A 6,141-nucleotide genomic window follows, 5' to 3' on the forward strand; every position below is an offset into this window, starting at 1 on the left:
CCTTCCCCTATCACAATGTGTTAGATCGGGTATTTCTTAATGACGCACAGACTTTTAGGTTGGAAATTGTGTCAACTTTTTTGTGTTGTACGTGTTGTTGTCAAATAAACACATAACCCAAAAACTTTCACAGGTGAAAAATAGTGTACCACTTTTCTGATTCAAGGTGTTTTGTTTGGTTCAGTTCAAAGATTCATAGTCATTCATTGACTTTTTAGGTCGGTCACTTTTTATCCAAGCAAAGCAATCACAAGTCTGTTCAAAGCAGCCAACTATTTGCAACAGAGTTATGATACTTTTAGGATTTTGCAGTCTTTCAGAAAGCTTTGAACCAGGAAGAAATAATGGCTGAACTGACATTGGTGCTTTCGGTGTCCAGCTGTGGCTTGTCAATACTTTTTTTTGACTGTGGTGGCCCAAGTGGGGCACTGACTTGGTGTTAAAGATCTGTTTGTACATGTACCGAACACCTAGCCTGGTCCTACCAGACTCTCGTACATTTCATTTCATTTGAGTCTGGCCACTCTCCATTGACAAGTGTTAACTTCCTTGAAGGCGGGTACTCTGTTGAAGTTTAAAACTATTGAATTTGCCCAGAGCCACTCTGGATCTGCCATAACCAATCGCTAACGTTTGGTCGTGACGTCGACTTAGCATCGCTAGCTTTCGCCTTAGCCAACTCCTTCAGCACTAACGGAGCAAGCTGGAAAATCTAACTTTTCCCAAAACCCCGTGGGAAGGAGGGCCACAGAATCATGGCCATCAACAAAACTCAGCAAAGATTGTTCTTGCTCGGGCTTTAACTTCTTGATTGGACTGTCCAACGGCCGATTATCGGCTCTGTGTCCACACCTTAAGACCCAGGGGTGGGGGAAAAAAATCGAAAGTTGCATGTACCGTGATTTAATTTTGCGAAGATTTTTAAAATTGATTCTTTTCCTCAGAATCAATATTTTTTATTTATATATTATATATTATTTATTTTTTATATTTAACGATTGACCTAAATATTTTCTCTTTATACGGTACTGCTGAGGGCGACTACATCATATCTGTTTCCAGCAAAACAGAGCGAACGGGAAAATGCAGAAAATCCATGTTATGTACTTCTTTACAAATGAAATAAATGTCAGACTGACTGACTGACATGTGATGTGCATTTTTTTATTGAAAACAATACATTTTTAGTAATGTCTCATGATATATTGTCTCTAGAAGTGTGTTATACAATTTTGTTCGCAATACTTGATACTATCGATTCACAATACTTCTAGAATCACAAATAAATGAAAATCACAATACAAATCGAACTGGCACCCATGTATCTTGAAAGAATCAAATCTGGACGGAAGCATCGTCCCAGCCCGAGTAAGACCTGCAGAAAAACTTCTGTAGAGAATAATTACATTCTCTCATTCATCTTCACAGTTGATGCACTTTTAACGCTAAGGGGGTGATGTGTGAGGGGGGAGCTGATGTCACAAAAACATGAAATCAGTTGCTCAAATGGCCCTGTCTCCTGGCCTGCAGCACTAGTGTCCATGATATGAGCATTGATGAATCAGAATGAGAAAGAAATAGATATAAAGAAGTATAAAACTAAGATTAAAGTTGAGATAAAGAAGACCAGATTGCAGACTAAGAAGAAGAGTAACCTCAGTAGACCAGAATGCACTGCAACTACAAGACATTCTGCTCTTTCTCTCTTGCTTTTGTTATCATTATCACCCTCTCATGTGTAACCACCACCAACCAAAATTCCAACAGAGTTATATTTGGTCTCTGCGGGCTGTCGAAAGGCATTCTGGGAAATGTTGGAAAGAGCCATTGAAGCAAATTTAAAGGAGATCAACCATGAATTGTAAACACGTCTCAAAAAAGAATTTCTGGAATGCATTTACCATCACAGATAAGAACACCAGATAATGGATGCACTCAGTTACCCTAAAACACCTTAAAAGGGTGATAGAATGCAAAGCCGATTTTACCTTGTCATAGTTGAATAACAACAGTTTGGTGGGTAAATAGGACATACATAGAACCTCAAAATCCCATTGGCATCCCTTTCGTCTGCAAATCTCACAATTTGAAACTGCCTTTGAAAATGGGCAAATCTCAACGAACCACAGAGTTGACTATCTGGCTCTAGTCTCTATCTTTGTCACGCCCCAACATTTACATAGGCTACACCACTGAGCTGAGATCAGGCAGTCTTCTGAATTCATCAGCTATTTTACCACTTAATTCACTTCTGAGACTTTTTATGCGAGAAATCAACTATGTAGAGGTCAAATATGGGCCGTTTTACGAAAATGTATGGCTAATTGCAAATTTTGTCCGACTGTGTGTCTGAGTTCAGCGGCTGATGCTGCCTGGGTTGCTGCCTTGCCGCCCGGCCTGTCTTCCTTCACAGACCCCGGCCCGCTGTGAGCTAGATAGAGCGCCGTCACGGCTGGCAGCCCACGGCACTCCATACCCGCGCAAAGTCACCGTTTCTGGGGTACTGGACTACCAAACGCCGCTGCCCTGACAGTGCTCCAGGGCCTGCAGCTCGCTGTTCCCCTCCCCTCTTCCTGCTAAATGGCCGGTGTGTGTGAGTGAGAGTGTGGTCAGCGAGCTTGTTACGCCCGCAATCTCTTACCACAGGTTCAGTTAATCTTATAATGGATATGTGTGTTGAGTTATTTAAACAAATGATCAGGGAAATAAACGCCTCTTGTCTGTGAGTCTCATTGATAGAGCATCAATGAGAGCTAGCTAGCCTCCTCCTAGACCTCTGAAATTCACAAAAATGCATTAAATTGAAATCGGACAAAAATGTTAGCTAAGCTTTGTAAGGCCTTAGGGTAGCTGTGATATACATGCCGTGACGCAATTCAAACTGTAAATATACTCTTGTTATGCCGAAAGTGTAGCTAACTAGCCGCGATCTTTACCCATAGGACTGAAGGGACACTAGCAGCTAACGAAACCCCTCATATTCACAAAAATGCATTAAATTGAAATCGGACATAAGTGTTAGCTTTGTCAGACCTTAGGGTAGCTGTAATATAAGTGCCGTGACGAAATTCAAACTGTAAATATACTATGGTTATGCCGGCAGCCGGCAGCCTGCGCTCCTGAAGTCCGACACATCTTACCAAATTTGCAATTAGCCATCAATTTTCGTAAAACGGCCCATATTTGAGCTTTATATAGTTGATTTCTCGCTTAAAAAAGTCTCAGAAGTGAATGTAATAACGAAACAGCAGACAAACAATGTATAACTTTGCAGTGTCTGAAATATGAGACCTGCTGTCTTGTCTCCAATGTATGTGTATGTGGTTCAGTCAAACCAATCAGCGCGCAGCTCATCTAAATATTCATGAGCATACCATATTTGGAAGAAAGCTCTTGTTCCAATAGAGCCATATTCACAGGGTAGTTAAGGGCCCATAAAATAGCACTCAGGCAATTTTCAGCCCAACCAATGTTACATACCCTATTAGGAGAACTTAAGGAACAGTGTGAAATACCCTATATAATCATTCTATCACCCCTTTAAAAATGTACTAAGTCTGTGTTTCTGTTCCAGACAAGACTATAGTTATGTGGGAAACTGAATATCTTTGACTGTCTACAGTCTCCATTAGCAGTAGGTCCTCCCCTGAGATATTGCCAGGGACAGTTACAGTGTGTTGGTAAAGGTCAGATGGATCGTTTCTTCCTCTTTGTGGAATATCCCTAAAAACCACATGAACTCCCTGCAGCCACTGGCACTTGCAGTTTGTGCATGAGACATTAGTGTCTGGCATGCAGGGCAAAGGCCTTCACCAGAGCTTGGAGCAGAGTCGCTGAAAACATGAGAACACGGTGTGTTCAGAACATCAGAACAGAATGTCAGAACAGTTTCTTCCTTCAAGGAAGAAACTGTTCTTTCATATGTATCAAAGTAATGAATTCCATGTTCCAGGAAATGTGTTTGTGTTTTCTATATATATATATATATATATATGTATGTTTTATTTATTTATTTTTTAAAAGCAAGTAGAGAACACCATCTTCATCTAACTGTAATTGCATCCCATTATGTCTGTCTTTAGGGCGGCAGCCATGTTTGTCTAAGCTTTATATTTAGGCTGCGATCAGCCTCTCATTCACAGCCCAGGTTGTGTAACAGAAGTGGATTGAGGAACCTTAATGAACAGGGCTTGTTGACAAGAGGGTGGAGTATCCCTCTCAAAACCAAACAGGTTGTGAAATGCTGCTGTGAAGTGGGAGGTTAGCAGACGAGAGAGCCACTCCACGCCTTCGTCAGCGCAGGGCTTAATGTGTCTGTCTGCGCCCACGGTTTTTGAGTTCAGATACTACATGACTGAGTGTGTGCACCTATGTATGTTAACCGTATTGTGTATGTGAGATGAGCTGAGGTGAAGGGGGTTTTCTCATAAACCCAAGCCTCTTCCGGGAAGGTTGTGGTTCTCTGTAAGGGTGATTTAGCTTTAAGGGTCCTGACAGAAAAAAAACGTCCTTTTAGTTTGCACAAAAAAAGACTCTTTGGCTCTTTCAGAAGAGCCCTAATAAAGTCAGGAGTTTAAACAAATAGTTAAATCAAAAGAAAAAGTTCATTCTCATCTCAGCATTTTCTCAGATGATGCAATTTCTGTTGAAGGCCTTAATCATCTGCAGGGCCAAGAGGACAGTTATGAAATTCTATTGCTTTTTCCTGATGTTTGTTTTTTATTCCTATTTTAATTTGAAAAAACACATTTAATGCTATTTACAATTGTTGGTAACTGCTGTAAAAAAAAAGAGTAAGGGTTCACACTTAAAGGACCAGTGTACAGGATTTAGTGGCATCTAGTGGTGAGATTGCAACCAACTGAATACCCCTTTTCTCACCCCTCTCTTTCAAAGCTTATGAACCTACGATAGACTTCAGGTGACGAAAAAACGTGAAAGGCCCTCTCTAGAGCCATTGTTTGGTTTGTCTGATCTGGGCCAGCTCCATGGTGCATCCATGGTGGAAGAGTGCCAGCTTAGTTTTTTTAGTTTCCGGTGATTATACATTAACCCTCCTGTTGTTCTCGGGTCAAGTCTGACCCCCTTTTTCAAAGTTACTATATCAGAAATTTGGGTTTCTTTCAACCAAAGTGCCCAAAAATAACACGGATGGTTCCATAAAACGCTGTTTGCAAGTACAATTTAAAGGTGCAATATGTAATACTGACAGCTAGTGTTTAAAATAGTTACTGCAGTACAAATTCAAAATACTGGACAGAGTCGTCTCCCCCGCCCCCTCCTCCCCAGACTCGAAGTTCACGTTGATTGCCAGGCTGATACTGGAGCATCCACAGCAATGTTGCTATACGCTTGTCTCACATAGCCAGACATTACTCCAAAGCACAGTGGAGTAGCTAACGTTAGATGCTGGCTATATTGACAGTCATAAAAGCCCGTGCTCACGCGGAGCTCTGTATCCAACTGACAGACACACTTTTTCGGCTTAGAATTACCATAGGAACTGCTAAAAATCCCACAACCTCGCTGTCCTCTCCACTCGACAGACAGACACACTTCCTCGGCTTAGAATTACGATAGGAACCGCTAAAAATACCACTACCTTGCCGTCTTTTTCCACCCGACTGAACACACTTTATTGGCTTAGAATTACGGCAACAATCGCTAAACACACTGCAAACTCAAGGTCCTCTCTTTCCGAGTTACAGCCCCCCTCTCTTGGCTTCAAATAACTCACCGTTGTTGACTACAGCCGCTGAACAGGCTACATGTTGTAAACAGCCGTGGCCCGCTTGCTTGGTCCTCCGGTAACGTTAGCAGTTAGCAGGGTTAGCATGGCGTCGTCAGCCAGGACCAGTCGGGATCACTTCATTGGCTGTGTCTCAATTGTTTTTGCGAGTAACCAACTTGGGTACTCTAGCTATATAATTCAATGTGAGTAGCTACACAAATGTTGAAATGACATAAAATGCCCGTCCCTAGTAGCTGTGATAAATTAGCATGAAGCTAATGCTTACCTGTTCAGGAGGAAATTAGCCAACTCTGCGTCCTTTTGGGCTCTAAGCTGTCTCCATCTTTCAAATACATCTCCAATATTTACCCAGACGGGTTTGTTACGTTTCTGGTCACGCAACTATTAGA

The sequence above is a fragment of the Sander lucioperca genome, chromosome 15 (assembly GCF_008315115.2).
Source record: "Sander lucioperca isolate FBNREF2018 chromosome 15, SLUC_FBN_1.2, whole genome shotgun sequence".
NCBI lineage: Eukaryota > Metazoa > Chordata > Actinopteri > Perciformes > Percidae > Sander > Sander lucioperca.